The sequence below is a fragment of the Gopherus flavomarginatus genome, chromosome 3 (assembly GCF_025201925.1).
Source record: "Gopherus flavomarginatus isolate rGopFla2 chromosome 3, rGopFla2.mat.asm, whole genome shotgun sequence".
Classification (NCBI taxonomy): domain Eukaryota; kingdom Metazoa; phylum Chordata; order Testudines; family Testudinidae; genus Gopherus; species Gopherus flavomarginatus.
In genome coordinates, this window is record NC_066619.1 from 17,431,712 (window position 1) to 17,456,158 (window position 24,447).

A 24,447-nucleotide genomic window follows, 5' to 3' on the forward strand; every position below is an offset into this window, starting at 1 on the left:
TCCATCAAATATCTTACAAGATTCAGTGATCTGCATACAGTAGCCATAGTCACTCCTCTGGCATCAGTTGGGTTTGTCTAGAACCAAAGTTGTATCCTGCAAATACTCTTGGTGTGCTCCTCCACACTGGCCGCCTCATTGAAAAGCATTCAATTTTAGTTAACACCACACCTCTGCTGCCAAAACAAATCTGTAGAACCATGGTATGCATTATGTAACTATAGTGGTGCATGTGAAATACTTGTGCATATTTTGTGCTGAATTTCTCTTAACAACTGTTATGGGGCCAAAGCCTATTCTCTTTACAAACACATTTCCTACCCTCAAGTTTCTTCCTTTCTTGTTTGAAAAAAGCTGTATTCTGAGCTCTTTTGAAAATCTAGCCAGTAGTGCAATTAGAATGAAGTTAATGGGACTATATGTGCCAGTAAGAAAAGCAGGATTTGGGCCATAGATTGTTCTTTATCCTCACTATTAATGGATATATCCTTTTCTCATTGATCCATTAATCATAAATTAATTAGGAGAGGGAGAAATTGCTTAGGATTCAAGTATATCTGCCTGATAATGTTTAACTTGAGAGCTGCTAAATAATGTGGTAACATATTAAAATCTCGAGTAGATTTGTAAAGTGTGCTTTAGCAACTTCTTTATTTGCAAAGTTTCTAAGATGGAGAGAAACTTGAGATCCTTGACTTCCCTTTTTATTTTTATCTCCAAGTGCATCCCAAGTTAAAATCTTTCTCCCTGGGAAAAAACTGAGAGACCCAATACAGCTCAAATGTCAGCATTCTAATTTTAAACTTAGTCGGCATGGCAGGTACAAAGGCCGAATTCTCTCATGTGCAAGTGAACAGGATATATAGCATGGATTAAAATTTCCAGCTGTACAAATTTCCCTTTGAATGCCACAAGCTACCCTCAAAGACTCAGATAACATTTCCTCTCCTTTAAGAATTTTGACCTAAGTAAAATTTCCTCTAGCATTTGTGTCTGAATTTAGTACCCTCCTTCCCCACTAGTTGGCTGCTATTCTTGTGCTATGTAATGACAGCAAATGGATGTGCTCTCTCAGTTAATGATATCTAATTAGGTCTAATCGTGCAAAATGCTGAGTGCCCTCAATTGCCATATAGCTCGATGGGAATTGAGAAAAGCTCCTGTCAAGTGCTGAGTGTTTAGCACCGTACAGGATTGGGCCCAATATATGTGAAGTTGGTTTGGATTGTACCACATGGAAATGTGGACCGACCCAGAGGAACTGAGGTATTTGGAGGGAGAGCAGGGAAGAAACTGCTACTCTGGCTATTTTTTCCTCCCCAACCTCTAGGATTTGGAGATGAGATGGTAAAAATAATAGTGGGGATAACTGAATCCAGAACTTCGCTCAGCTATTCAAGTTCTAGTACAATGGGGGCATTTTTTATGCTGAGTAAAAATAATGAAACGGATGAGTATTGCTGTCACTTGAAGATGACACTATGGATTTGCAGACTAACCCACATGATCAAGACAGTGTTGGGACAGTAGAGGTTTTATGGAGGTGCTGATTACCAGTATGTAGGCCAACGACTTCCAGAATTTTAAACTTTTTCTTTATTTGAAGATTTTTTTCTTTTTGGAGGACTCACATTAGGCTGATATCAACAGAAGAGCATGAGAAATTTAATAAAGTGCTATGGGAATGGCAAGGGAAATTAATTTTAAAGGGTAGGGTTGTAACATTGCAGTTTTTGTACATACAGTTGATAATAAAAGCGGCAGAGTTCTGTGGCACCTTATAGACTAACAAACGTATTGGAGCATGAGCTTTTGTGGGTGAATACCCACTTCGTCGGATGCACCCATGCAGGAGTCACCCATGAAAGCTCATGTTCCATTACGTTTGTTAGTCTATAAGGTGCCACAGAACTCTTTTCTGCTTTTACAGATCCAGACTGACATGTCTACCCCTCTGATACTTGATAAATAATGTTAACTTTTATCCCAGTTCTCTTTTTGATCTTTTTTTCCTTTTGGGGCTCTATGTCAACTTTGTAAAAGGGTCATGGACAGAAACCCTAACTTAAAGTTCAGAAATGTTTAGTTCTAATACCTCAGGAACCAGCAGAGGTGGCAATGAATGCTTTTAGTCCTGGTAATCACAAAATGGGAACTTAAAAATGAAATGTTGCTTTGTGTAAAAACCTATTTTAGAAACACTTTAGTGGATTCTAAAATTTATTTGTTATGGCTTTTTTCCCTCCCTTTGTGGCCTTTATGGGGTTCCAAGTTAGCCTAGCTTTACAGCAAGAGAGAGAGATAAAATAGTACCAATAACATTTTTAAATGCTATAAAACGCCTTGAGAATTTTTTTCTGTACTTTGTGTGGCATAAACAAAATACATGATAGTGTAATGTGGTAAAAGGTTTCTGTAGACATTTTTTGTGATCATCACTCATGAAATCACCATTTGTGAAAAATGCAGCTATCTGAAAAAAGCCTTTATATCTCACTATCATGTATGCTTTCTCTGTGTTTGTGTGTGCACCATCAAACATGAATTACTAGCTTAGCTCTTACTGTTTCCCCCCCAGAACAAAGTCCCCCAGCCACAGCAAGGGGATAGTGAATTCTATAATAGATAGATCAATTTCTGCTGAAGGTTTGTAAGTAGTAAATTATCCTTTGGCACTGTTGGAACTTGGCATATGATCTTAGTTTGGGACTGATAATTTTTCTTCCAGATTTGAAAAGAAAATGGTCTTGCCCATTATTGAATTATATGGCTGTTTATAAGGAAAAATATGTTGATTGTTTCATACACTTTTTGTGACTACATAACTCCTATAGCTTCATTTTCCTAATTCATTTTGGCACGCTTATAGGACTGGATCCATCTCTCACTGAAAACAGTGAAAGTTGGATTGGGCCCATAGTCACTAATGCAGACTAAGAGCTTTAAGTGTTTTAAAAAATATATTTAAAAAAAAATACATACTTTTGGATCCTGAAGTGGAAGAAACTAGAGAAATCCAATCAAAGTAATTATATTAATTCAAATTCATTTTTTGCATATAAGGTGTGAAATTTCTGTCACTAATACTTGAAATTTCAAAATACAGGTGAAATGTGTAACTTCAAAGGAACTTCTAGGTGGCTTTGGAAAAACCAATTTGCACTCTTCTCTCCAAATCGGGCCCCTCTTTGTGCAGGCTGATAAGGAAATATTGTACAGCTGGTGATGCAGCCTTTCAGATGAGCCTTAAATACTGAGGTTCTGACTGCTTGTGGTCATTAAAGATCCCACAGAACCTTCCCCAGAAGTGAGGTGTGAACTCAGTTTCTTTCCCTAATTTCAATTTAGGTAATTACGTTCAGTCTACCCTACTGTTTCCCCTGAAGTTTTGGCTGGATACAATAGTCATATGTTGGCCTAAACTGTTGTGTAGTTTGGCTGTACACTGTTTAACAACTGCTGTGCAAAATACTTCCTATGCTTTATATATTTTAAGGGCCTGAAACAGTCACACTGGAGCAGACATGTCTGTCTGTATAGAGTCCCATTGACTTCAGTGGGACTTTACATTAGCATGTCTGTTTTTGCAGGATCAGGGCTTAGGTTTGTAAAGTACTTGGGGATTCCTAACAGAGAGTGTCAAAGTTAGAATCAGGACTCACAATTTGTCAGACCACTCTGTTTTATTAGCGCAGCGCTCCGCCAATAACACCCAGATAATATGAGTGGCCATGCAAGGCCCAAACAGTCTTATTTATACAGATAAAAGAGTGGGAATTAGACAAAGGGACAAAGAAATCAAAACAGTAAAATTCACCTGGGGGACAGCATGCATATTCTATTTCCTTACTAACTGTTATCGATCTAAGGCTAATGCTTCACCAATTGCCCTTAAACTGTGCAATTGTTCTATGTTAATGTCTGTATTCCTGACACCTGATTGCAACATTCCAACAACTTTTCTTAAAGGTACAGACAACATTTCTTTAATCCTTTCTATTCTTACTACATAATTCATTCTACTTTCACAATCCCTCCTTTTGGTCAGGCGTACGCCATGACCAACCCTTACCGAGTTTAACAAATTAACCGTTCCTTATCTCTCAGTTCATCAGCGATATTTAAAATCATCATATTAGCACTCTGTTTTGAGGCAGTCATCTGGCTGACACAATTCTGGATACAACAGGAGATTAACTGAAAGCATATAAAAATCACTAAGATTCCAAACAGGATAGTTAGGGCTCCCTGAAACAACCAGTTTCCTATGCTAGAGAAATTGAACAGGTTACTTAGCCACTTCCATAAAGAACTCAGCTCTTCATGAGGAAGATATGCGATTTGTTCTAAGTGGCTATAGCGATCTACTACCTCATTGGTATTGTATAAACACACAACATTGTTTTCCAGTGAGAGCACAGGTCCCTCCTTTGGCCGCCAGCACTATGTCCAATGCCTGGCGGTTCTGGAGGGCCACCTGTCCGATCGCCCCTGTTTCTTTGGCCAGGGCTCTTAAACTTTCTCTGGTTTTATTTGCCATTATTTCAACTACTGATTGTAACCTTAGGAGCCTTTTTTTTGCCTGGTGTATTGCTCCCCCAAGTGGGATAAAGGAACTGCCAATAGCCTCTTCCCAGGTGTCATTACTGTTCCATATTGTGTTAAACGGACAAGGTCCTCCAGTGAGGGCTGGGGTATTGATTGGGATAGCCAGGACAGGAACACCAGTTTGAGAGTGGGCTGGGATGTGGCTGCAGACCCAGCATTTAGAAATAATAAGGGTCTGAGCTATCCACACTTGCTGCTGGATAAAAGAATTGTCATTGTGGACTCCCCAGACCTTAAGACACCAGCAGCCGAAGAACAGGCACCACCAGAGGCGCATGTTGGAGGCAGGGCCCTTCTGGTTCTGACAACCTCAACTGAGGGAACTGCAGTTACAGTTTTATGTCCACCAGGCAGCAGGCGCTAGGCTCACTACTGCTTCTTCTTGGGCCTTGCTTTATGTAGTCATCTGCTTCTGGCAACCCTTACGAGAGCGTAGATTGTAAGGTATTGCAGGCTGTTCCTCTACGTCTTCTTCTGGAGTCAAAAAAATTTGACTGCCTGGTCCTGAGGTGGTGGTTGGTTCACTGGGGGTGGTGCATTCTTACACTGCGAAGCATGTATCCACTCTGAGATGCCAGACAGTTTAACAGCCTTCCCTTGACTCTGGCTATAACAATGGCCTTCACACCTTATCTTTTCCTGATGCATACATTCCTCATTCACACAAATAGATTGAGAATACAAACAGTAGTATTTTATATCGAACAAAAAAACATTGCAAATTAAACCTTGCTAAGTTTTACAATTGATAACTAAGACAATTTACATTGAGACCCAGGCCTTCAATGTTTCTCTAATTTATTTAACATAGACACAATAGAGAATTCTGTCTCTTACTATTTAAATTTTAAAACAAAGAGTTAGAGGGGGCCCAATTTGTAATGCATATGGGAAAACAGAATCTTATAGTTCCAGGCGGTCATTTATTTCTGCTATTTAAAAAAGTGGCTAGCAGGATGAAATTAAATTATACTTTAATTCTTATGGGACATTATAAAATCCTGCTCCTACATATCCCCCTTTTGACACTAAGATTATTAATCGCCAGTGTCACTTCTTATTTAGTCCATCTAATAGAAAATACTGGGAGATGATTTGGGCCTGTGGCTTAGGTTTGCACACATTTGTTTTATTCACCAGCACATTGTAAACATTTTAATTACACACATACAATTTAAAACCAAAAACACAATTAGGGGTAGTAACATTAATATGCCAGTAGTTGTGGGAAACCATCCAGAAAATATGTTATACCAATGGTAAGCTATGATGTTTTTCTGTAGTGGCAATTTTTAACATGTCCCCATTTGTGTGTATAATATGAATGGTCCAGTAGGTTGCTAACACTTTTTAAACACTTTTTCCCAAGAATTAACACATACACATAGCCCATTATACAGTACTTTGGATTATCTGAAAGACAAAAATAACATTTTTCTATTCCTTTTTTGGGGTGGCATTGATTATTACTTAAAAGATTTCTTTTTTTTACAAATACCCTTGCTGATTGCAGGCAAAACAGAGGAATTACCCCATATTTTCCTGTGTTCTTTTTTTTTTTTTTCTATAGGCAGGCCGGGTTTTAATGGCTTCTACTTTTTAAGGGTTATGCAGAAATTATTTCACTGTTTAGTTATTAAATTTATGAGGTGGTGTACCTCAAGTTTTTTCTCTTATATAGCAGACCAAGTTTGTAATGTTTTTCCTGCTGTGTTAAGCTTTAAGTGTATTCACAGGTAATAGCTGAGAAGCATTATTACCATATTACTTTAAAGGATTTTTACACACTACAAGTTGTTGCAGGGGTACTTACTAACATTAAAGTTATTTTAATGTTTAATATTAACAGTAACATTAGCATTAAATCTATTAAAGGTATCTTGTTATACCATGCCTTTTATGTAGGCAGTTTGTTTGCTGACCAGGTATGTTTTTTATTTGCAGCTTCTTTTGTGCTGGCAGTTTTTACTTTTCTTTATCAGTTAGGTAATTTGCATTAACACAGGCTAGGCTTTTGGATTTAAAGCCATCAGCAGAGCTCAGAGACTCTCCGTCTTAACACACAGGGATCTGAAAAAGAAAACACAGCCTATTGTGGCTCTTTTTGGAGCCCTAATAGGATTTTAATTCAGCAGCATGTTTTATTTGCATTTTTTTTTTACATCCCTTTCTACAATATACACTGCACATGTCCGAGGGAAAATGCACATTTTTTCTATACTATAACTTTTCAAAAACATTAGCCATATTAATTTTTACATAAGGTATAACTGTTTGTTTTGTTTTTACAGAGTTTTCATGTACTTTTATTAGAGTGACAGTCTGATTACACAGAGTCATTTTAAGGCTCAGTGTTTTTAACATTGCTTCTTTTTGTTTTGTGCACCTTACCTTTGCTGTTGCTTCAGAGGGTCACGTTAATTTCTTATTCTTTTATTACAGCTCTTATCTGCTATTGTTACAAAAAAACCAAACCAAACAAACAAAAAGACATTCTCCTGATTTTGACTGCCCTATTGCAGCCATGACTTGGTCTTTATTTAAAAACATTTTAATTTTTGTAAAGAATCAAGTTACCCCTTAAGGGTTACATGCTAAACCCCAAAGCCAAACAACACTAATTACCTGTGTCTTGCAAAAAGGTCTGTCAGTTTTGCAACATTGAATTAAAGAGTCAAATGAATTGTTAGTGGCATTAAAAAGAAAAACAATTAATTTATCTTACACCTACAAAACAGGAGTTTTACAAACCATATGTGTTGGTTTAGATTCTTAGAACTTTACATATTTTCACAGACAAATAGATACATACACATTTTCTTTTCCTTAACATTTTTTTTTACACTGCTTTGTTTTTACATAGCTGTATATATATTTGGATGATTTACAGGCATTCTTCTGGAAAAGGGCCCATTTTCCCTTCAGAATGGCTGCAAAGAAACCAAGAATTCTCTCTCTTTAACATGGTCCTTTTTAACATTTTCCACAAAGTTTAACTGCTTAATTCTTTTTAGCCTCTGTAGAGTTAACTTTTTACTCTCTTTTCTTAAATTACTTGTTTATGTCCCAAAATGACACCTTTATCACCTCAGATTTCTCCATTTTAAGTATTGTTACAGGGGTTCATGCCTGCACTTACTACTTTTTTTATCCTGACACTATTTCCTTAGGGCTTTCAACCTGTTTCTTTATCTGTTGCTTGCCTGCTTTTCTGGGCCCGATCCTGCTTTTTCCAATGAACCCTTTGTGAGTGATATTGTGGTCATTTCACAATTTTGAAAGAAATGTTCAAGGAAAGGGATCAGGAAGGGTGGGGGCTAGTTGAGGAGCCCACCCTCCTTGCTGAATTGGTAGTTGAACACTAAAGAATCAGTTTTTGAGGCAGACAACAAAGGGGAACAGAACAAGGGGCTTTTTGTCCTTTTTACAATGAGATGGGAGTATGAAGGGGGTTGGATCGATCCGGGTTTGGAGAACGGGGTAAAGGGAGCGCTTAATCTGGTGGTGGGAGAGGAGGCTTTTAATAAAGCTTTTAACTTATTATTTGAATATTTGAGAGAGGCCAGTTTTGATTTTGTCCATCTATGATTTGCCTCTTCCCACCACTGCATGAAACAATTAACCTCTCCTTTAGCCAATTTAGTTTTAGGTTGGCTGAGTTTGTCCTTTAAGACGTCCACTCAGTCTTTGTTTCAAGATTTTAACAGTGGCCACTGAGTTTTGGGATTCCCCTGTGTTAGTCTAGACCATTTTTCCAGAAATTTACAGGAGTCTGGACCCTTTTTACAGGAGTCTGGACCCATCCTAAATACATAAAATGAGCCGGCGTTCATTTAGGGAACTGTCCCGACTTAGACGTCTGGTTACCCATACAGGAGGACTTCACACATCAATCACACAAGAAGGAAATTCGGGTTCGTCAGAGCGATGCCCAGTGCAACACACAAAAGGAGCCCACAGACTACTGCCTCAATCGCCCTTGCTTTCATACCAGGGGTTTTACCCAAAGTGTGGTGCGGCTGCGATTGTGCAGATTCCAGTCACTCAGACCGCGGGGACAGGAACCCCTTGGTCGGCCGATCACCAGACAGAGACAGCACCCAGACTCAAACACTCCACAAGAAGACAGATAGACACAGAGACAGCACAGTCCTCAGTCCGGACAAAACACAGAAATAATTACCTGACCAGATTCCTGATGTCAGATCCCGGGATCCCTACCAGAACAGAGTGGGAACCAACAGGTTCGATGGCGTAGACCTCACTGTGGCTGTGCGCCTTTCTGCTCTAGTGGGGGACCGCTTGGGCCAAATGCCCAGGTGCTGGCTGCCACGGTCATCCCACAAAAACAGTCAGGAATCACACAGCCCCAGTGAAGACGGTTGCCATCTTGGTGGAACCTCCAAATTGTCAAAGTTAGAATCAGGACTCACAATTTGTCAGACCACTCTGTTTTATTAGCGCAGCGCTCCGCCAATAACACCCAGATAATGTGAGTGGCCATGCAAGGCCCAAACAGTCTTATTTATACAGATAAAAGAGTGGGAATTAGACAAAGGGACAAAGAAATCAAAACAGTAAAATTCACCTGGGGGACAGCATGCATATTCTATTTCCTTACTAACTGTTATCGATCTAAGGCTAATGCTTCACCAATTGCCCTTAAACTGTGCAATTGTTCTATGTTAATGTCTGTATTCCTGACACCTGGTTGCAACATTCCAACAACTTTTCTTAAAGGTACAGACAACATTTCTTTAATCCTTTCTATTCTTACTATATAATTCATTCTACTTTCACAGAGAGTAAGTGCTACATAAGTTTGTTCTTAATATTAACCATAACAAAAATATTAACTGTAATACTTAAAATGTGACTGAAATATAATTGTTTACAGAGCAGCAGGCTGGGAAATAAACATCATGATTGAAACTAAAGGCAGCAATTTCAGGGCACATCAGAGGAATAAAGTTCAACTGGGAAACTGAACTAAAGTTATATGGGATATAAAAGAATGTATAATATGCTCCCAGGTAACCAAATTAGAGTGGTGAAGAACAAGTCTCCTGAACACTGCATCTACCAATGAATGTGTAGTCTTTAAGCTCAGACCCCCATGATGTGTCTGAATATAAGAAAACTGATTGACTTTTCTTGTTGAGTTTGTAGACCATCCCTCGCAGCTTGCCTGATAAAGTGCAGACTGCGGGGAACAATGTGATGTTGGTTATTCCATAATTTATTATTAAAAACCACAATTTACACTTAAAATGACTGCATATTAAAAGCATAATTAAAACACTATGTCAGCAGCAGCAGTTTGGTGCACAGCCTCCTCGTTACTCCAGCTGGGGCTTGTTGGCTAGAAAGCCATGAAAACAAACTAATTGTATTGAAGGTATTTAGAGAAATATACTTAGGCTTGTTATTTGCCATCGTACAATCAACTTGAATCTGCAAATTATAATGCATATTTCACAATGCTTTGGGTTTATAACATTAACATTTTAACATTTCATCTACCGATTTGAACAAATTATCTGCTTGGATGAGTAGGCTACAGCTGGCTCTTCCAGGGGAAAAGAATAAAGGGAAATAGATTGTTTTTACAAAAATTAAAATGTTTAATAACTTAATTATTGAAAAATGACTGTTTTCTATACTTGAGAAAAGCACCCGTTTAGGACTAGCATTAAAGTAATCTTTGGACAATACAGAAAATTTTCCTTAGAAATCTGTAATCTGGTTCAATGTAACCAATCAGAACTCATATGCAAATTATTTTTATACTGATTGGTTGCATTGGATTTCATCAGTATTATTCAGGCCATTTCCCACCCTACTGAACCTCTTCTCTTATCTCCCCTTTGCAATATTAGTTTCAAAGGAAAAAAACTAAAATTCTGACATTCATGGCTACATTGCATTCTCAGACAGAGGAACTTTAACTCCTCCTGCACAATTATGAGATGAAGGTGGAATCATTTGTTGTCCCCTATATTTGCAATTCATTTTCAGATTTGACCTCTGTGACAGAATGTACCCCTGTATTCACACCCTACACACTGTTCTAATAATCTTTGAACAAAGTATGCCTTGTAAGATATCATGAGGATGTCTCCGGGGCTGAGATCCTCCTGCTCAGAGCCAGCAGGTCAAGCAGCAGGAACTCAGCAACACGCCAACATTTTGTTGGGTGTAAGAAAAACATCAACAGCGACCTTGCAATTACTGTGGGGTGGTGGGGGGTTATTGTAATAAACATGTAAAAAAAATTTTTTTTTATTGTTAAGTATGACTCCCAATGACTCAATGCATTGCCATTTCTTATGGAGAAAGGTACAAAAAATACATACTGTGGAACATCCTTTAAATCAGAACTTTTTATAGGGAACCAGTTGTTAAGATTTTGGCAGCTCATCACTGCATAAGAGGACCTTCCCTCTATCGCAGCCCTAAGGCCTCTATTCTGATATGGTCTCTGTATGGCCAATTGTCGGTTATCTAAAGGTCAGACTGGTACCATGTGCAACACCGTGGTGCTGTGTGCTACCTTAAGGTGCGGTGTGCAACATTATAGTGCCGTGTGCATTTTCCTGCTCTTTTTGCCTGGTCACCTAAGGGTCAGGCTAGTGCTGTGTGCATAATACCAGCGTGCCATGAGCAAAGGAATCCAATCTGACCAATTGTAATTCAGTTCAAAAGGTCAGATTAGGGTTGTGTGCAAAACCATGATAGTGTGCTGGGTGCAGCTTCTAGTAGCTTCTAGTGTGCCATGTGCAGATTCTATCTATGTAGAGGGCGCCAGCTTGGAACCTGGAAGGTGAAGGAGCTAGGTACCAATCAGATGCTGACAAGTGTAAAAGAGCCTTTGAATAAAACCATGCCTCGTGCCAGAATCTGCAGGAGTATCCACGCACTGACTGAAGGACCTGATCAACCCTTCAGCCAGGGGTCTCCTCCGGATATAGCCAGCTCGGGACGTGACATTTATTTTTTCCAAATTACCTTCTATGGATTCGTTATGCTTCTGGTGTCTGTACTGCTGGTCAGCTGCACCTGGAATATGGTATTTGCATTCTAATTTCTGTAAATACTTTGTGTTTTGCTTAGCCTCTTCTCTTTTTCCCTCCCTTATTTGGTACAGAACTGTATATGTTGTTATTTGGCGTAAAGTTGTGCATATACAGTATATGAGAGCTGAATTGCTGTAATGGTTGCTATTCTGGTTAGTTGTGTTTTATAGTATTTGGTCAATGTGCGCACAGTTTGTTTAAGTTGGTGTATTTATTTTAATTTTTTGGGAGCAGTTAATTTTAAATTATTTGGTTCCTTGTTAATGAATGTAAATAGATTGCTTCAAGTTGTGTGAATGTTCTTGTTCTAATCGTACTGCTAGTTGGTAGAAGTGCTCCTCCCCAGTCCAAGTTGTGATTTTTTTCCCTGTTAATAAACGGCCATATGGATTTTTTTTTGAATTTTCAGTCAGTCTGGGTTTTAATTTTCCTCTCTCAATTAAAATTCACCTGAACCCGCATTAGGGTCGGACACCCTCTTATCCCATGACAGCTTACTTTGCTTAAGAACCTTTGATGAGGGACCTTCTCTAGGTACACTATATCCAAGACTATAACAGGATTCAAACAATAGATAGATAAATTCATGGAGGCTAAGTCCATCAGTGGCTGTTAGCCGGGATGGGCAGGGATGGTGTCCCTAGCCTCTGTTTGCCAGAAACTGGGAATGAGCAACAGGGGATGGATCACTGGATATTTACCTGTTCTGTTCATTCTGTCTGGGGCACCTGGCACTGGCCACAGTCAGAAGACAGGATACTGGGCTACATGGACCTTTGGTCTAACCCAGGATGGCTGTTCTTATGTTCTTACGTGCTAAAATCTGTCCCCTGCTGATGTAAGCAGCTCATTACAGTGACATACACCACCTCCACGAGTGACATAGAGCCATAATCAGCTTATGCGGGATGATGTAGTACGTGTGTAGACACTGAATTAGTTGTGTTCAACCTCATACTTCTCTAGCAGTTGTCCACAGTGCCCTTGGCCCCACATCAGTGACCACTCCGGTCAGAGATTTGAACTCCACTGCCCATAGACTGGAAGCCTGCACCCCCTTTAAAACACCTTGAATATGTTTGAAATCCCTTTTCCTGACTGCCCATTTTGGTGAGTACACCTAGCAACTCACCCTTGTGTGCATTTGACTGCCCAAATGACCATGCTGGCTCCACACGCAGAGTGCTACTAGACTCACGCCTGCCTGGATCTCCTTGGCCCATGGGGAAAAGAGGCTGTGCAAGCTCAGCTATGGACCAGCTCTAGAAACATTGACGTCTACAAGCAGGTTGCATGGGGAATACTGGCAAAGGGGCATGACAGGGATCAGCAGCAGTACCTTGTGAAAGTGAAGGAACTATGCCAGGTGTATCACAAAGTGAAGGAAGCAACAAAAAAATCTGGTGCTGCCCCAAAGCTTTTCCAATGAACAGCATGACTTGTTTGGCAGTGACCCCACCAGCACCCGACAGCTGACTGTGGATACTCTGGAGGCTCCTGAGATGGAGGCAACTTCTATGAACAATGAAGGGAGTAGGGGACACATGAGGGGACATTCAAACCATGTTGGAAGCCAGGAACTATGTGAAACTGCATGAATCTAGCCAGTCCCATTAGGCGAGCACAGATGAGTCTGCTGATGAAAGGGAAGGGAATTCAGACAAGTGCGTACATGCATTATTCCTCATAATGTTTTTTTTTTCTTTTCCTTTCCCTCAAACCTCATCTCCCTCCCTGCCTGCCTTAGTATCCCATATAAAAATGGTGCCTGGCCCATCTACAAGTTAAGAAAAAGGTGGTCATTGCTTTACTGGTATAATGCTAGAAAATAAAAGGTTAGGGAATAAATTCTAACAAGGATTGTATGACAGTCTGGTTATATAATCCACATCAGATCAGTGTCCTGTGCTCACACAGAGGTAGACCAAACAAAGGCAGAGTCAGCATCTGCAAAATACTTTCCATTCCTTTGACTTGTTGGGCTAGACATGGGAGCCATGCAGAGTACTCCGTTTGTCAGAATAAAGATGACTTCTTTATTTTCTTGAGAGTTCTCAATGAAACTTACATGGAGATACTCTGCAATCCTCTCCTGAAGGTTTCTAGGGATGACAACCTCTTTTGACCGCAACAGGACACTTTCTCATATCACTCTGCAGTGAGTTTGGCTGGGTCCATTACAGTAAACAGGATATAAACATACAGATCCAGGCAGTTTTGGTCTCTGTGCCTTTATCGCCCACAGGAGTGAGGTATCAGCCAAAATCAACACTGCCTGTGAAAATAGTGCTAATATATTCACTGCCAATTCCGTGTACCCACGTCTAGGCATGGAGGTCTAACATTTTCATAAATTCCAAGGTGAGAATTATGATTATCTAGTCCATCCTGAATAAGACAGGCCATAGATCTTCCCCAAAATAATTGCTAGAGCAGATCTTTTAGAAGAAACATCCAGGTTTGATTTAAAAATTGTCAGTGATGGAGAATCAACCAAAACCCTTGGTAAATTGTTCCAATGGTTAAATTACTCTCACTGTTAAAAATGAATGTCTTTCTTCTGATCTGCATTTGTCTAGCTTCAACTTCCAGCTATTGGATCATGGTATACCTTTCTCTGCTAGATTGAAGAGTCAGTTATTAAATATTTGTTTCTCTGTAATCACGTCACCCCTTAAGCTTCTCTTTGTTAAGCTAAATAGATTGAGCTCCTTGAGTCTATCACTATAAGGCAGGTTTTCTAATCCTTAATCATTCTTGTGGCTCTTCTCTGAACCCTCTCCAACTTATCAACATCCTTCTTGACTTGTGAACACCAAAACTGGACACAGTATTTTAGCAGCATCTTCATCAGTGCCAAATAAAAGGTAAAATAACCTCTCTACTCCTAGTCAAGATTCCTCTGTTTATGCATCCAAGGATTGCATTAGGCCTTTTGGTCACAGTGTCAGCCTAGGAGCTCAGGTTCAGCTGATTATCTGCCATGAAACACAACTCCTTTTCTGAGTCACTGCTTCCAAGAATAGCATCCTCCCTCATGTATATATGGCCTACGTTCTGTGTTCTTAGATTTATACATTTACATTTAACCATATTAAAATGCAAGTTTGCTTGCACCTAGTTTACCAAGCAATCCAGATCATTCTGTATCAGTGACCTTTTTTCATTATTTACCACTCCTCCAACCTTTGTATCATCTGCAAACTTTACCAATGATGATTTTATGTTTTCTTCCAGGTCACTAATAAAAATAGGGCAGGGTCAAAAATCAATCCCTGCAGGACCCCACTTGAACCATACTCATTCAGTGATGGTTCCCCATTTACGCTTACATTTTGGGAAAAGTTAGCCATCTTTTAATCCATTTAGTGTGCATCATGTTGACTTTATATTGTTCCAATTTTTAATCAAAATGTTATGCGGTAGCAAGTTTAATGCCTTACAGAAGTCTAAGTACATTACATCAACACTGTTGCCTTTAGCAACCAAACCAAACCTAACTATCAAGTTAGTTTGACAGGGTCTAGTTTTTGTAAACCCATGTTGCGTGGCATTAACTATATTACCTTGCTTTAATTAATTTAATTAAATAACTGAGTCCAGTATTAGCTGCGCCATTATCTTTCTAGGGATCAGTGTCAGACTGACAGGCCTATAATTACCTGCAGGTTTAAATTCTCATAAAGTATTTCCTGGAACCCCCCCTTCCCTGCGCTATTCGGGGCTCCAGGCTTCGGTTGTGAGTGGGGGGACTTGGGGTTTTAGCCCTGCAGGACAAGCCAGGACTCAGGGCTTCTGGCATGTGGATTTCAAAATATTTACCGGAGCTTCGCTGTGGATAGCTCCAGCTGAATTTAAGCCCTAATTACCTGTTTATCTTTTTAAAAAATATTGGCACAACATTAGCTTTCTTCCAGTCTTCAGGAACTTCCTTACTGCTCCAATACTTACTGAAAATCAACATTAAGGGTCCAGCAAGTGCATCAGCCAGCTCTTTCTAAACTCCTGGATGCAAGTTACCTGCTGCTTTACTAGCTGCTGTTTTACATCCTCCTGAGATACTAAAGGAGAAGAAAGCGTGTTATCATATGATATGACTATATCATCTTTATAGCAACATGCAACAGAACACATCCCAGCTAGGTGATACTCACCATGGTTTGAGCTGGGGAGCAAGGTGCTCCATAGCTAAGTGTCAATAAGCATTTCTTATTAAGGGTGTTTATGGAAATAATGTAAGGCAGTTTTGAGACATCTTTCCTTTTCCATTGTGACCATTAATCTAATGGTGTATCAGCAACTTCTGTCATGGTGGCTGTAGGGGTGCCTCCTCCATGCCCACTGAACATCTGACCTTGCTTGAGAGGAGGAAGAAGAGGGCTGGGGTGGATATGTTCTGTGAGATCCTCCAGGCCACTATTGCCTCAGATTGTGATCAAAGGGCTTGGGGGCCCAATAGAACCCAACCATGGAGAAGGACTAAGAATGGAGATAGTGGTTGCTGCAGGAGAGGTGAAGAGATTTAGAGGTGCATTGGAAAACATACCAGGACATAACAGGGTTGCTCAGGCAACAAACATAAATGTTGCAGAGCATGGCTGACTGACAGGCTCATAGATCCCAGATTCAGCAGTCTTTCCAATCCTTGGAGAATTCCCTGGTCACTGCTCCCCATAAACCATGTGGCACCTTCCTTAACCCTCCTGCTCCACCCTGGGATAGAACTAAAACTATAGCTATACATAAACTGACCTGTGAAAACTACTACTGTTTAACAGAAATGTTAACTGTTTACTTCCATATTCACTTGGGATTGTAAACTATGATTCACCGTGTTAACAGTCTTGATACAAGATTTTTTAACCTTGTATGTGTGTGTTTGCACTTTAATTGTGGTAACTGATGTTTTGCATACAATAACGTTCTCTGTTTTGGAAATTCAGAGGATTTTTATTAGTTCACCTGAAGCATTACAGAATTCATAGCAGCAGGCAAAGACTCAAACACTATATAATCTAAAGTACACATGACAAACACTATTTAATGAAAGCAACAAAAAGCTCTACTGTTGCTGACTGACAAAATGCTCTTTTAAAACCTCCCCCAACTGTACAGCTCCATGGTTGGCTCTTCTAATAGCACTTATGTCTGGCTGTTCACATTCAGTGGAGAGCCAGTTCACTTTGCCTCCTCTCCCATTCCCCCCACCCTCGCCCTGCACCCTGGAGGCAGCCGTTCCCCCTTCGCCTCACAGATATTAGGCAGTACACAACATGCAGCTATAACCGCTGGGATGTTTTTCTTGCTGAGATCCAATCTAGTGACTAAACAATGTCAGCATCCCTTCAATCTACCAAAAGCACATTCGGCAGTCATTCTGCACCTTGGCGCTGTCGAGGTGGCCAGTGTATGGCTTCATGAGCCAGGGGACCAAGAGGTAGGGCTGGGAATCACGATTGCCATTTGAATATTGCCATTGGGAATCCACCAGTCAGGAATTATGTTCCTGCTTCCAGCTTTTTGAAACATGCTCTGTTCTTAAAGATGTGAGTATCATGCACCTTCCCTGGCCAGCCCATATTGATATCAGTGAAACATCCCCAGTGATACACTAGCATTTGCTAGAAAAGTAGCTCTTTCTGTTGATATACAGTGTGGGAAGGTAGGCTGGTGACGAAATAGGGATATGCCCCCCACTGTGGATTTTCCAGCTCCAAAATGATAGCCCATCCTAGAGTTTAAAGCCAGAAGGGACCCACCAAATCATCTAGTGTGACCTCCTATATATCAAAGGCCACCAACATCTGCAAATTAAACCCACTGACTTGTAACAAGACAGTGTTGCAAGTTTCCAGAATGTGATCGCCACTCGTTTCTCCACTGTCAGGGCGGCTCTCATTTTGGTGTCCCTGCTCCAGAGGGCTGGGGTGAGCTCGGCACACAGAGCCAGGGCTGTGGCCTATTGCATTCCAAAGTTCTGAAGCCACTGCCCATCATCCCAAACCTGCATTATGATGCAATCCCACCAATTAGTGCTTGTTTCTCAGACTCAGAAGCATCACCACCAGATATATTGCTGCTCTGTGAATGCCAACACCAACATGGCTTTTCCCCCCCACTACATCCATCAGGATCCAGTTATGGTACTCAAATATCTCCACATCTTCCTCATCACAGTTCTGCTTGTAGCAGTACTCCCTCAAGCTCTGTGAATCGTATGTCTTGTATCAGCAACACACATGAGCATCGTGCTGAACTTTGCAGGGTCCATGTTTCTGTCAGAGAGATGGCAGAGACCAAAAAGAGCCCTGTGTGAGTTTTATGGGATGTGAAAAGTATTATGGGCTGGATAAAGTGGCATGGTGGTAACTTGACCCCTAATGCCCAGAAATCCCTGGACAAATCACTGCTATCCCACTGTAGTGAGGCAGAGTGGCCTTCCGCCAAGCCGGAGGCGGGGGTGGGGAGGAAGGGGACTGCTCTCTGCACCTGGGTGGGTGCAGCCAGGCCAAGTCCAGCCCTCACATTGGAAGCTAAGAGGTAGGACAGGAAGTATAAGAGGTGGGGCCTCTGGCTCAGTTGGAGAGAAGCTAGGGAAGGAGACAGATGCCTGTTGCTTGCTGCAGGCCTCTGGCTGAACCGGGCTGTGGCCTGCCCCAGAGAAGATTGAGCCTGGAGAGGAGCATCTGGGATGGCTGAGTAGCCTGAGGAGACAGAGGACCCCTGGATGCCGAAGCCCCTGCCTGGATTGTGGTAGGAAGCAGCCCAGGGAAGCCAGACTTTAGTCTGGTTTTGCTGTCATTGCTTGAACTGCCGTGTTTCACTGGGATCTCTGCTGACCCACTGGTGAAGCCCTCTATCACTGTCAGGGCCCTGGGCTGTCACCAGGTGCAGTATGTGCGCCTGGGTTCCCCTGCACTCTGCTGCCAACCCCACCTTTGGGCTGGCAGCCTCCCCATCTTAGGCTGAAGGGTCTGTTTGCAGCTCTGCCCTGCTTGAGGGCCAGGGCCCCATATATTGTAGCCCTTGATTTACTAATTCCCCCCACAACTGGGCTGACCTCCCAGTGAGGCAGAGTGACCTCCCTCCGAGCCAAAGGGGGAGGGAGGACTGCTAACCTACTACCCGCAAAGCACGGTGAAATGTCCCAAAAGGTACTGTGCTGGAGGATGTACACTGATACCTACCTACCTATGGCGCATCACACTGTATATTGATACAAGCACTCCTAGTAAGCATGGGTAGGGCCAATGCAAGCATCCATGTGTGCGCACATCCAAGTAATATTAAAAACTTTGGTGGTTGTACACCAATACAACTTGCGTCAACCCAACTTTAAAGTGTGGATATGGCTCAAGTGTTGCAGGATCAAGCACTAAGAAAGTGAGAATGTCTTTGTTAAAAGAAATAAAAGCTTCTAGTTTAAGAAGCTTTGTGTGGGAGGGAAGGTTAACACTATTGTCTGCAAACCTTAGCATAATTTTTTTTTAAAATTATCTGTATAGAAGCTCAGTTCTGGATGTTATTCCTTGCATTATGCATTTTTATGTTCTTTTATTATGCTCATCACCATAGCAACTGTGCACCTTGCATTTTAAAATCAAGTTACGAAGTAAAGATTAAACCCGGCCTTGATTAGCACAGAGAGGTGATAGGGAAGTGCTGTTCTGTGTTCTCTGCCAAAAGACTCCTCCTGTCCAACACAGGAGTCCATGCGACAGAGAAGGCTGATGATGTGCTCTCTGGAGCTCACTCTGCTGCTTCTCTGAGCTGGGGTAATGTACAGCAAACAAATTAATAACTGATACTCAGTTCCAGCATGTCTCTGTCTCCCACAGAAATCGTAGAGGCACAACAGGGGTGACGGACTAAAATCCTGAACATTCTGGGGAAAAAGATCTGAGAAAAGAAGAAACAAAATCATTGCAAGGACCCTCATTCACCCCATCCACTGTCAGGGCCCTCATTCACCCCTCCACTGTCCCAGAGAAAAATAAACAGCTCCTTATGAGTTTCAGACTGAGGCTGCTGACAGATCTAATAAAATCAATAGGATCACCTTTCCATTATCTCCTTTGAGCAATCAATCACAGGTATTTCTGTGCCTGAAACCTAAGTGGCAAGGTGTTGGCAAGTGTGCAAACTCACCAGCCGTGGGTAGAAATATCAAGTCTAAACTACAGAACTCTTCAAAACCCTTTCTTCAGGACTTGCTTTGTTTCCAAAACACAAACTCAAAACCACAACAAATCAACTCAAGAGCACTGGATTACAACCACACGGGACTTTCCAGCTAGGAAGGAAAGGGCTACACACCCTTTCCTGAGGGCAGTCCCAGCATCCACCAGCTGGGAGGGAGAGAACACACATACACACCCTTCCTCTAGGGAAGTCCTTCCAAACTATTATGGTAAGAACTACTCTAGGGTTTCCCTAAATCTGTGTCTCTGGTGGGCTGTCCCCTCTAAATAGCAGGAGGCCTTAAGAATTCCCATGGACCGCATGCTTGATCCTAGTCATGTAAGCTACAGCTATAGCTCCTGGGTATAAAGGTCCCAACAAGGCCTGTATTAGGGATATTGGGACATGCGTATGTGCTGCAAGGCCCCATGCCCTGATACACAGGGACTGCAGAAATATAGCTCTGCCCCAGAAAATGAGAGGTTCAAACAGGGATAACCTGTTGATGGGAAATGATGGCTCTTTGCACACAGGTTTCACCCATACCTTCCACGCCTCAGGCTTTCGATCGAGTGTCAGGCTTTTGAGAGACTCTTCAGACTCAGGAGTGCTTCCAGAATCTCAGGTCTTTTGACTGTGCAATTGCAAAAAGACAGTGAAAAGATAATAAGAACATGAGAGTGGCTGTACTGAGCCAGATCAAAGGTCCATCCAGCCGAGTATCCTGTCTTCCGACCGTGACCAGTGCCAGGTGCCCCAGAGGGAGTGAACCTAACAGGAAATGATCAAGTGATCTCTCTCTTGCTGTCCATCTCCACCTTCTGACAAACAGAGGCTAGGGACACCATTCCTTACCCATCCTGGACTTAACCTCTATGAGAGGTGTATCCTGTTTGGGCAGACTTCATTGAAGCAGTAAGGTCCGTTACTATGACCTGTCATTACCTACATATCTTTAAGTTAAGTTTCCTTGACTTAAAAACATTAATTTGCTGTAGATTTTATTGAGTCAAATGGCAAAAGCAAGCTGGGATGGGGGATGAGTAGAGAGAGGGATTGAAAGATTGCAGCCAAGAGAAGAATTTCAGGATTTTCAATTTCCAGATGAAGGCAGGTGTATGTAGTTTTGCTGCTGCCTTGGACTGAAATCATGCCCTGCTGTGCAGATTGGCATTAATGATCCCCAACAACTGCTTGACCCACCCCATGTTCTGTTCAGCTCTGCCGGCCTAAGCAGAGGATGTCTGGACCAGTTTGCAAGGTGCTGGCCCAGCGCCCCTGTGAATCTGTCAATCTCCAACTCAGGCAAATGGTGGTCTCTGTCCTCTCTCCCCTATGGGTGTGAAATAGGAGCAGCCACCCTGATTTTCCCTCAGCGCCCCAGCTCCACAGACTGCCCCCCCAGATACAGAACCAGAGCAGTAGCCCCCCCATGGAGCAGCTAACAAATTCCCACCAGCAACAGGAGTCAGACAGGAGCCCCAGTAACTGCTCAGACTAGTTCAGGAACCTGGGCCCCTGAGAACGGGAAAAGCCAAAGCAGAGCGGCAAGGAAATTCACTTTTTTCCCCTTACGGCGGGAACAGAAACCACAGTATTAAAATTCACCCTTACAAAAACGCGCCCGCCCGCCTCCCTGGAAACGTTATCCAGCGCTTTGCGACCTTAGAGACGGCGATTGCCTCTAGGCGCATGCGCAAAAGTACAATTTCTCCGTGGTGATGGTGGAAGCAGGAGGGGGACTCCCTCCTCTGGCGGGGCTGCCCGGATGTTGCGCATGCGCGGAGGCAGCTGGACGTGTCGGCGGCGGTGGCGGAGCGGCAGCAGCTGCAACTGCAACAACAACACGGCGGAGGCGGCGGTAACGGGGCGGCTGGATCCTTCCCTGCCCCGCTCCGGAGGCCCGTGAGCGCCTCCTCCCCCACCCAGCCGGGGCCGCCCTGAGGGGACCGGTCGCGCATCCCCAGGGCCTGGCCCCTTGCTAAGGAGGAGGCGCACCAGGGGCCGCCGCGCCGGGGTGGGGGGAACAGGGGGCTCGGGCCCGCCGCGGCCCAGCCGAGCCTAGAGAGCTCAGGTAACGCCCGCCCCCGGTTGTATCCAATCACACACCGCCTCCCCCTTGAACGTGCGCCCCGCCCCCACTCCGGGATAGCGCGCCCCCCCCCCCCCTCGGGTTACCCCCCGTCGCCCGGAGCTGCGCGCGCGGGGCTTTCTGCGCTCTGTGGCTGCTTGTCCTTGGGTGGCTGCGTGCCCCCGAGCGGGGGGAGGGGAGCTCTCTCGGTCCCCCTCTTTGGCGCGAAGGTAGCGCCCCTGGGGCTCCACCCAGCTGTAACGGGCCGCCCTTGTACGAAGTTCCCCGGACTGCGGCCAGGGGACCCTTGCACCCCCACGGAGGTCCGGGTGCTGATCCCACTGCAGGATTGGGGCGTTAGGAGAGCATCCTTCCTCCCTGCTTGCTCGCTTTTCCTTCTCTGTCCCCTCCAGTTTACAAATTCTTCCCATTTTCTTGCTCCCCCTGTTGTAGGAGGTTGCCCACCTTGTGCTGCACTCTGCACCATTCCCCAGCTCCCTTACTCTTTTTTGTCCTTGTGGTATAGAAGGTTTCTCGAGTCTCCTGTTGATCAGTCTATCCCCTGTTAAGCTCTTCCACCATCCTCATAATCGAAGTGCCTTTCCTGCCACTCTATCCTTTGATACTGTGGCCCACAGCTCTAGTTACACTTCTAAAACTAAAACGTGCTGTGTGTGTTTAGTTGTTTATTGGGGGGTTTAATCATATTTGGTTTCTGCTCTCAGATTGAAACATCTTGGTTTTTTATTGTAAATCATGTTTTTAGTTTCTTTTAAGGTGTTCAGAGGCCTTTATACTTTGAAGATATTAGCGCATACTAGGATCTTTCTGTGTTTTTTTAACATCAAATCCCAATCCTCAATCAATTCTTTTTTTGTGTGAGTCCCTGTAAACTAGGTAAAAGTTGTTTTCAAACTCTGTGACTTTTCTGTTTATAATCTTGCCTGTAAATTAACTTATTTCATATGTATTCTAAGTTTATTATTTAACTATGTGCAGCATTTCTAGATAAAAATTGTATGCAACTGCCAGACAAAATAGTTATACTAAACTACAAAATTAATCTAATTAAAAAGGAGTCATCTTAGCCTCCTTACCCTCTTTCTGGCCATCATCTTGTTTTGGCTAGGTGATGGTTGGAACAAGGCTTTCTTCCACTTTACAGGCATTAACCTATTTTGATTTTTGATTTCCTTATCTTACAGGCATGTATATGCATTTAATGTTTTATTATTAAAAACAGTATTCATGCACAGAGCAAAGCTCTAAAGAAATCAGTACAAATGTCCCTGAAACTGACCAACATCTAGAATTAGTTTTATAAGTAAATGGGTTTAATTCAACTTACTTTATACAAGAAATAACAAAATAGATGTGCAGATGTTGAGAAATATTTGTATACTGTGGTGCAGAGCAAAAGACCTGAGTGCAAAAAATTTAAAAAGTACTGCACGTATTCTGAAAAATTCTTTTGGGGCTGGAATTTTCCATACTTAGTCTCACCACAGAGGTGAAGATTTAAAAAAAAAAGAAAAAAAAAAAAGGCTTGAGCAAACACAAAATGCTATCCCTGTGCAGTTTTCAGTACAGAAGGCACATTAGCTAAATACCCATTGCTATGGTATCAAGGCATTAAATAAAAATATAAAATTACACTAAATTTGTTCATAAGAGTCTACTCTTCCTTCTATTATTTGGTTCAGTCACCATTATTTCTTTTATTTATGAGATTTTCGCCAGGTTATTGTTCAGTTCTTATTAAAGGAAGCTTTTTTCAAAAAGATGAGTTTGTATTCTGCTCTGAAAACAATCTGCTTTGGGCTTCCTTTGTTCTGTGTTAAGGAGTTCTGCATCTTCAGGCCCATTGCTGAGAATATCCTTTCCTCAGTTCCTGAAACTCGCACTGTGGCTTCTGTCAGTGACACAGAGACAGTGAGATAGAGGTGTGATGGTGTAGAGCAGGCCTGCACAACTCGTAAAGCGGCGAGGGCCACATTACTCCAAAGAAAACAGCTGAGGGCCGAAACCCCCCAGCCCCGCAGAAACATCCCCCCCCCCGGCCCAGCAGAAACACTCTGCCCCAGCACTGCCCAGCCCTGCAGAAACAAACCCTCCTTTCCCAGTGCTGCCCCACCAAAACAGCTGTGGGCCAAAAAGGAAGGTTGGGGGTGGGGAGGTGATACTTGATTTTAAATCAACCAGGGGCTCCCAGCTGAAGAGCTGACTGGGAGCCATCAGGGTCAAATTAAAGGGCCCGGGGCTCTGGCGGCTGCAGGAACCCGGAGCTTTGTGGGGCTGGGGCAGGGATTTAAAGGGCCCAGAGCTCCTGCTGCTGAGGGGAGCCCGAGCCCTTTAAATCCCAGCCCCAGCGCATCCGCTGGAGCCGCCGCCAGGATTCAAAGGGCTCTGGGCTGCCCGTGGCGGCGGGGAGCCCTGAGCCCTTTAAATCTCAGCCATGGCTGAGAATCTCTGCGGGCGGCTCAGAGCCCTTTGAATCCCAGCCGCGGCTGA

At 42.7% G+C, this 24,447-nt stretch overlaps 1 protein-coding gene across 3 annotated transcripts in view; it reads left to right on the plus strand.

Annotated features, from left to right (window-relative positions):
- Positions 1-21,639: 21,639 nt before the first annotated feature.
- SMAD4 (SMAD family member 4) overlaps positions 21,640-24,447 on the plus strand; it is a 43,100-nt gene continuing 40,292 nt past the window's right edge. The window contains exon 1 of one of the 3 annotated variants that reach the window (XR_007773260.1): positions 21,640-21,939. The gene's annotated coding sequence lies outside the window, so the exon portion shown is untranslated. The remainder of the gene's footprint in view (positions 21,940-24,447) is intronic. The other 2 variants (XR_007773259.1, XM_050944734.1) reach the window with 2 other exon arrangements.